This window comes from Oryzias latipes, chromosome 4 (assembly GCF_053564925.1).
Source record: "Oryzias latipes strain Hd-rR chromosome 4, Olatipes_Hd-rR_3.1".
In the NCBI taxonomy this organism is placed as follows: domain Eukaryota; kingdom Metazoa; phylum Chordata; class Actinopteri; order Beloniformes; family Adrianichthyidae; genus Oryzias; species Oryzias latipes.
The window spans coordinates 25,919,435-25,926,693 of record NC_136240.1 but is presented as its reverse complement, the minus strand read 5'-3'; the positions used below and the strand labels follow the sequence as shown (position 1 = coordinate 25,926,693).

Sequence of the window (7,259 nt, the reverse complement as noted above, 5' to 3'; positions counted from 1 at the left end):
TTGGTCAGAGTGACGAAGAAGAAAAGTCACAGATTTATTTATTTTTCTCCTGCTAGGTCATATTTGTTTAGAGTTCAATAAATATTTAGAGGAGACCAAATCGGTTTCTTTTAGATGTCTGAAAAATAGAGCCACAAAGTCTAAATTGTGGATTTGACCTTAGATGCAGAAAAAGGGGTGGTGAGGTTTTATCAGGTGTCTAGAAAGTTTGCAGCTCATTAACAAGAAATTAGGGAGTTCTTTAGCTAATTAAGTTAAATTAAGCTTTGACTCATAGGTGAGTAAACTGGCCATAAACTCTGCTGAAATCCAGTCTGATGATTATTTTACATTTTCAGAGATTATTAAGAAATTGCTTTCAAAGTTCAAAAGAATAAATAAAGTAATTATAATTGATTCTCTTTTAAATATTGTATGGTACTTTGTAGTTTGATTTTTTTTTTTAAATTAAGAACAGACTGCCTTCAGCTCACACTAACATCACTAAAGTAAACACAACCCTCATTCCACCATGTTTTTTTTGACTTCTTATCATTTTTAACATATTGTGAAAAATTTATTTCAGAACGTTTGTCTTTATAATTACTTCAAAACTAGGTTGGTAGAATAAAAGCTGGTCTCCTCAGTCCTTTCAAACCCTTCAGAACTCTCATTCTCAATGAAAAGTCTGTAAATGCTTTTTGAGCTTTTGTGTTAAAACTCTCGCATTCATGCCTAGTTACGCAGTTTTTAAGACCATTTTTAACGCGTTTCTGTTAAACGTGCATTGAAAGTTAAACTAGGTGGAAATTTGACCAATCAGGGATTTGGATTTATTATGGGTAGCTTCGTCATTTCTTTTTGCAGAAGTGTCAACCGTTCGAAAATTGATCATGAAGGAATTCCATGACACCAAGTATTTATATCGGAATGTAGCTGTAAAAGAAAAAGCCTGGAACACGATTTGTGAAATTTGCACCACTTTGACATTTTGCACCAAGCCTCTTCCAACTGTAGGTACATGTGCTTGTATCATATATATGACAGTCCAGTGTGAACACTATATGCTTTAAGGATCTGAAAATATTTCATGTAGATTTTACTTTAATTATCCTACATTAGTGTATTTTTTGCTTTTATGGTATATTTTGTTTGCATTTTTACCCTTTGGCTAATTGAGCTTAATGAAACAAACCACAGCATTTTCTTCCATTTTAATGATAGTCTTTTGATTCTTGTTGCTTTTAGTCTTTTGTGTTTTATGATTTGTTTATTTTTTTAACTAATGTGTACATATGTCTTTAGATAACACGTCTACATGTTGATGAAAGGTGCTCTACTATTCCCATTGAATGATTCAACATGTCCTGTAATGAATGCATAAGTACAAATATGTGTATTAATGGTTAGAACAGAGCGATTATAATAACATCATTTACATGTGTATGTGGTTGTACATATATGGAAATGTATCTTCTTTTACTGTTGAATTCTAAAGTTTTCCAATCAAGTCATGACTAATCATCCTAATTTCGATATATCCAAGTTTACATATACATTTTCCGTTTGTTTGTTTTTTTAGTATATTTATTTTTACATTTGGTTGAAAAAAATACATTAATTCCAAATAAATGGGGTAGAATTATTTTTGTTTAAAAAAAAAAAATTAATGTTTACATGTTATTAATGGTACTTTACCCAATTCGTTTTGAGCATACCAGAATAAACATAACCCAATGTTTTACATTTTTATAATTTCTAAAAGGGTATTTAATGATTCTGAACAAAGTTGATCAGATCTGTTTCTATGTTTAGTGCAGACGTAGAATTCTTGCTTTTGTTTGTTTTGCTCCTCAGTGGAGGTGAAGTCATCTCATCTCTGATTGGTGGAGGCTGACACATTTTCACACTTGACCAGCTGAGAGCAAAACTGAGAAACTCATTCAAAACTTCTTGATTTTTTTTTTTTTTTTATTTTTATTTTGTTTGTTTTTGCTGCAAAGTTTGAGATCAAATTCCTGAATTTGTTTTTGCTTTTTTTGTGTGAAATGAGCAAAGTTACATTTGTGCACAAAGCGCTGCTTGTGCTCGGTAAGTCACTCTGATGAACCCAGCAGGGAACTGGTTCTGGTTCTGGTCTCAGAGCTCTAACCACTGTCGAGCTGATCTTTCATTCCACAAACTTTCCGTACATCCCTCTGCTGCAGAGGGAAAGTTTTAGGCATGGACAAAGAGAAGAGGAATCTTTTTTATTGTGAGGGCCGCTCAGCGTGAGAAGACTTTCGCCGAGTGTTGATTCAAACACCTGAGGTGTGACTGAAGCAGTTCAAAACAGGTCAGCGTGTGTTTGTGTGATTAGACAGGCAAGGAATGAAAACGAGGTGGCGTGACTTCTGACCTCCCTGCTGATGAGGAACAGGACGGGTGCAAAGTTCTCACACTGTCCTTCTGTGGCTTCAAACCCCCAGCCACCCACCCACATATACACACTTGTGACTGTGGTCCCAGGAAGGGAAAAGCCTTGGAAGTTGGATCATTCCAACCCTGCATCCCGTTCATGGATGGTTAAAAATTAAAGTTAGTTGTAGTTCACCAAATAACCACTAGGAGGCTTATTACATAAGTCTGATCCAAAAAACACAGTGGTCTCCAATCTTTTTCTGTCAGTAACTGGGGGTTTAGGACCCAAAGCGCAGGAGAACGGATTGGTAACAGAAACTTAAACATTTAATACAAGAACTGAAACATGACAAAACCCTGGGAGCAACAAAAATGGTGACAAAGCAGAGCAGATGACCTGAAAACCAGAAACTTAAATAGAGTGTTGGAAATGAACTAAAATAAAGACAGCTGTGGCTCATGATTAACCTGAAATTGGTGTGACTGACAGGCCAGCTAAAAACAGGACCAAAACATGACCAAGCTAAACCAAAGAACCTCTCACATCTTCTGGCTACGAACCAGTTTAACCCTAGAACCCTTTCAATGTAAAAAGTTACACCATCACTTTTGCCGGGTAATTTTTACCCAATATAATATACCCAACAATAAGTACTTGTCATAAAAATAGATCAAAACATGACAACACTTTATAAATTAAAATTTTACCTTTTTTTTTCTCAACATAGGAAGTTCCTAAAAAAATACTGAAAAATTAGGAATTTAAGACAAAAAATTCTTTAAAAAAAATTAATGATAAGAAAAACTTGGTCTTTGCTCAAGAAATACAGAGAAAAACAAGGGGTGAACACTGTTTTATGTTATGATTGGCAAACCTTTCTTTTCCCTTTAAGCATCCTCCATGTCGAAAATCCGTCTCGCTTTCATGCAAATACTTTTCCTAGAGACATGTGCACCGTTCTGTCTTTGCTCAATAATCCATGCAACACCAGTTCTTCCAAATTATTGCTAACCCATCTGCTTTGGCCATTCTTGGCATCTGGCAGAGACCGGCCACTATGGGAAGACATAAGGTATGTTATGTTATATTATATTATATTATATTATATTATATTATATTATATTATATTATATTATATTATATTATATTATATTATATTATATTATATTATATTATATTATATTATATTATATTATATTATATTATATTATACTATATTATATTATATTATATTATATTATATTATTTTACATTACATTACATTACATTATATTATATTATATTATATTATATTATATTATATTATATTATTGATAACTAAGTGGTTCTAAGTTTTTTCTTGAACTCCACTTAAGTGAGTTTAATCACCAGCAAAATAAAAAAAATGAAATTAGTCTAATGACTCTGTTTGACTCACATTCTTGTGAATGGGACGTTTTGATTTTTACTTTTTGGCTCTTGTTGATGTTAAATAGTCTTCAATGTATTTTAACCCACCAATGAGATGTGACCACTGGCACATTTTAATGACAAACGAACCGATAATTCAAGCTAAAAGCAAAGTCCTTCCTAGAAAAATGTAAAGTCAAGTTCCATACTACACTCACCTGTGCAGCAGAGGTCATGTCAGCATGCATTTCCTCCCTCCTGAACCTGTAAGGGCGAACAGGTCAGCTTCATCAGCCTGATGGGCCCCCACAGCCCCTCCTCTGAGCTCATTACAGCTTCATCAGAGCTGAACTTCAAGTGGATCTTGACATAATGTCACATTGAGCTGAGAGCACAGTCATTCAGAAAAAGTGACACAAGCAGGTTTTGGGAGGGAATGGTGGAGGAACATGGAACAGTAGCAGCACTGCGGTCCTGCAGGACCGCCATGAAGCAGCAGGCGGCTGAAGGAACACTCTCACACATAAAAACAGGTGTCAAATCCAACAGCTGCAATCAGCGCCTGCACACCCCTACACCAAAAAGCAGTCACCTCTGTTAGCCCCCTACTTGTTTGGGCCTGTTTTCTAATTATCACTTATTTGCTTGAATTTTATAGAAGCATTTGTGTCTCATAATTAAAAATAAAACTCAATATCGTAAATGCTTTTCATTTTCAGAACAAAGGTGCGTTTGTTGACTTAAATGCAATCCCGTCTTTGCATTATCGCTTTAATTACGTCACAGAATGAGCGGTGTTGAAGTAGAAAATGAAAAAGCATTTTGGAGGATTGATTTTTAATTTTGTTTTTGAGTCAATTGATGCAGTTACATTGTGAAAATGAAAAAGCCTTTCTGGTATTGATTTCCATTTTTAATTATGAGGCACAAATGCTTCCTTAGATTTCTGCATCCTTAGAATAAGGTTGCTTTCTCAGTAGGAGAGTCCTATGGACCCAGTTTGAGTCCATCCATCTATTTTCTGTTCCTCTTTGTCCTATGGAACAGGGGTTGCTGGAGCGTTTCCCATCTACTTCAGGATGAAGGCAGGGTACATCCTGAAGCAGGGGTCTGCAACCTTTAACACTAAGAGTCAACTGGAACTGTTTCTCAGACCAAAACCTATTAAGAGTCTATGAAAATGTGTTACTGCTTTGCACTTATTTAATTGTTGCTTTTAAAATATATATGTAAAAATATATTATATAATAATAATGTATAAATAATATTATCCTAAGTTTGATACGTTATTGTATAAATGTATAACTGATGATTGAAAAGTTTTTTGTGTATTATTCTTATTTGATAGCTTGAAATAAACCATTTCAAATCAAATCAAATGTTTCTTTTTTGCCATGAATAAAAACAGAAATATACAGTGAAGAGCATTTTCTTTTAATGTGAATTTAAACTTTTGGACAGAAGTTCAAATGACTTCCTTTCAAAATAAAAGACATGTTTCATAGGATCATCCCACTAAAGGCTATGTGCTCCAATGAAAAGTTATAAACAACATAAGTCAAAAACTTAAGTTTTCCTTTTCCGTACTTACTACTAACCTGAATAAAACAAGACTTTATTGGTTTATGGGTTTATCAAAAAATGTGACAGGGGCAGGTAAATACCTTTTCTTCTTTCTGTTACCCTTTAATTTCCCCTGTATTGGAAATTGTTCAAGATCTTTTGTTTTTGTTTAATTGTGGAAATGAAAAGAAAAATAAAGAAATTATATTATTTTCTGTATCAGAGTGGAACCTCTGTGTTTTTGGTGGATCTTTGTGTGTCTGTCTGTCTCTGATCGTTTTCAGGTGCGGTGCAGGAAAGCTGTGGCTCCCATTGGACCAGAGCTGATGGAGGCAGCCTTTAATAGCACTGGAGGACCTCCAGACCTCCAGAAGGGAGCTCTGCTGCAGCCTGTCTTCAGTTCAGAGCTTCTCCAGTTGACTTTTTTTTTTTTTTTTTTACCTGTGTTGTACAGATTAGAGTGAACTTCGTTTGTAGTGTTCTGTGGGTTGTCTCTCTGAACCGTCTTTGGAGATGGTCTCGGCTTGCTTCCGATCGGGCTGGGCTTTGGTTGGCTCTGAGTTTCCTCAATCTGAATAAATGCCATAACACTACAACAATGAGACACAGCAACTCACTGAAATGTGGTCAGATGAATGCAGGTTCTTAAAAAACATTTATAACATGAAAATGATGCTTCTCACTGTTTTCCCAACAATCTATGTCATAAACACCAGCATACCTTCATACTCGACGTCTCCTCAATCACTGCAGTTGCTAGCATCCTCTGAGTTAAATCACACACCCCCTTATCAGTAAGCACCTTGCAGCATGGCTCCAACGTTCCAAAGTAACAAGTAAAAAGGGTTGTTCCCGACGTTCAAAACTGGAAATCGACATATAAAGTTTTAATAAGTTAGCTGTCCCGATAAGAATTGTAAAGCGCAGCACGTCCGTCTTTCTCTCATTATTTTGACCCACCCTCGTACTTCCTGACCAATGACTGAAGAGATCTTTAGTCACATTGTTTTGTTTACAAGCTTTGGTCCGTAACAGAAAAGTCTGTTTGGTCCCAGTCTGAATACAGACTAACCACAATGTTCGCGACTCGATCTGTAACAAAGGATTAAGTGAAGCAAGTTCAGACCATTTTAATTGAGACTGGAAAAAGTTCCAGTTACAGTCTGAACACGGGGAACTTACAGGTGCAAAACGTCGCTAGAGCGCAAGGCATAGTGACTGGTGGTCCTTTGTAGAAGCGATCAGAGATGTGAGCGGAGCAAACCAAGAAGTGTCTTACAGACTAAAATGATCCATCTTTGCATGCTCAGAGAGGGCCACTCAGCTCTGGCATACAGTTAAGAATGATAAGTGAGACGAGTAGAACCAGTCACTAACCTCATTGCACAGTGATTGATAGTATTCAATGACTGAAGACCAAGTTCAATAATGTCATATTTTATGTCTAATTTAGTTTCCTTCAGTTGAGCTGAGATGAGCATCTCAGCAGATGCGATGAGAATAAAACTTCCAAACTTTGAATTCATTTCTCTTATTTAATCCATTTTTCCTCCTTTTGTTAAGTAACTTTTCTGTCCTCATAGTTTAGTGCAAACATCGTGGTGACCTCGTCCTCCTGATGCTGACGTTGGAGGGATGAACAGGCAGGGAGGAGGGGGACAGCATGAAGTATGGGGGGTCATCGAGGAGGGTGGAGTGTTGGAGTCTAGTGGGGCGCGGAAAGCTGCCCAACTGTTAGGAAATGATTTCAGCTTAAAAACCTCTAAGGGGAAATTTGTTTTGCAGGTTTTTCCTTCCCTCAGTTTTTCAGTTGAGATATTTGAAAGGTTGGTGCATCTTTCAGTTTTCCACTGTTTGGATTGTTTTTCTCCTGAGACAACAAAGTCAGGATCTCCCAGAAACTGAAAAATAAAATATTTCTGAGGTT

The 7,259-nt window shown here is 36.1% G+C and overlaps 1 long non-coding RNA gene across 1 annotated transcript; it reads right to left on the bottom strand.

The window, feature by feature from the left end:
* Window positions 1-5,182: 5,182 nt before the first annotated feature.
* Window positions 5,183-7,013, bottom strand: LOC111947321 (uncharacterized). Its single transcript, XR_002873125.2, has 2 exons — window positions 6,054-7,013; window positions 5,183-5,903 (listed from the first exon to the last, which is right to left on the bottom strand). It is a non-coding gene; the product is annotated as an uncharacterized LOC111947321 (long non-coding RNA).
* Window positions 7,014-7,259: the final 246 nt, after the last annotated feature.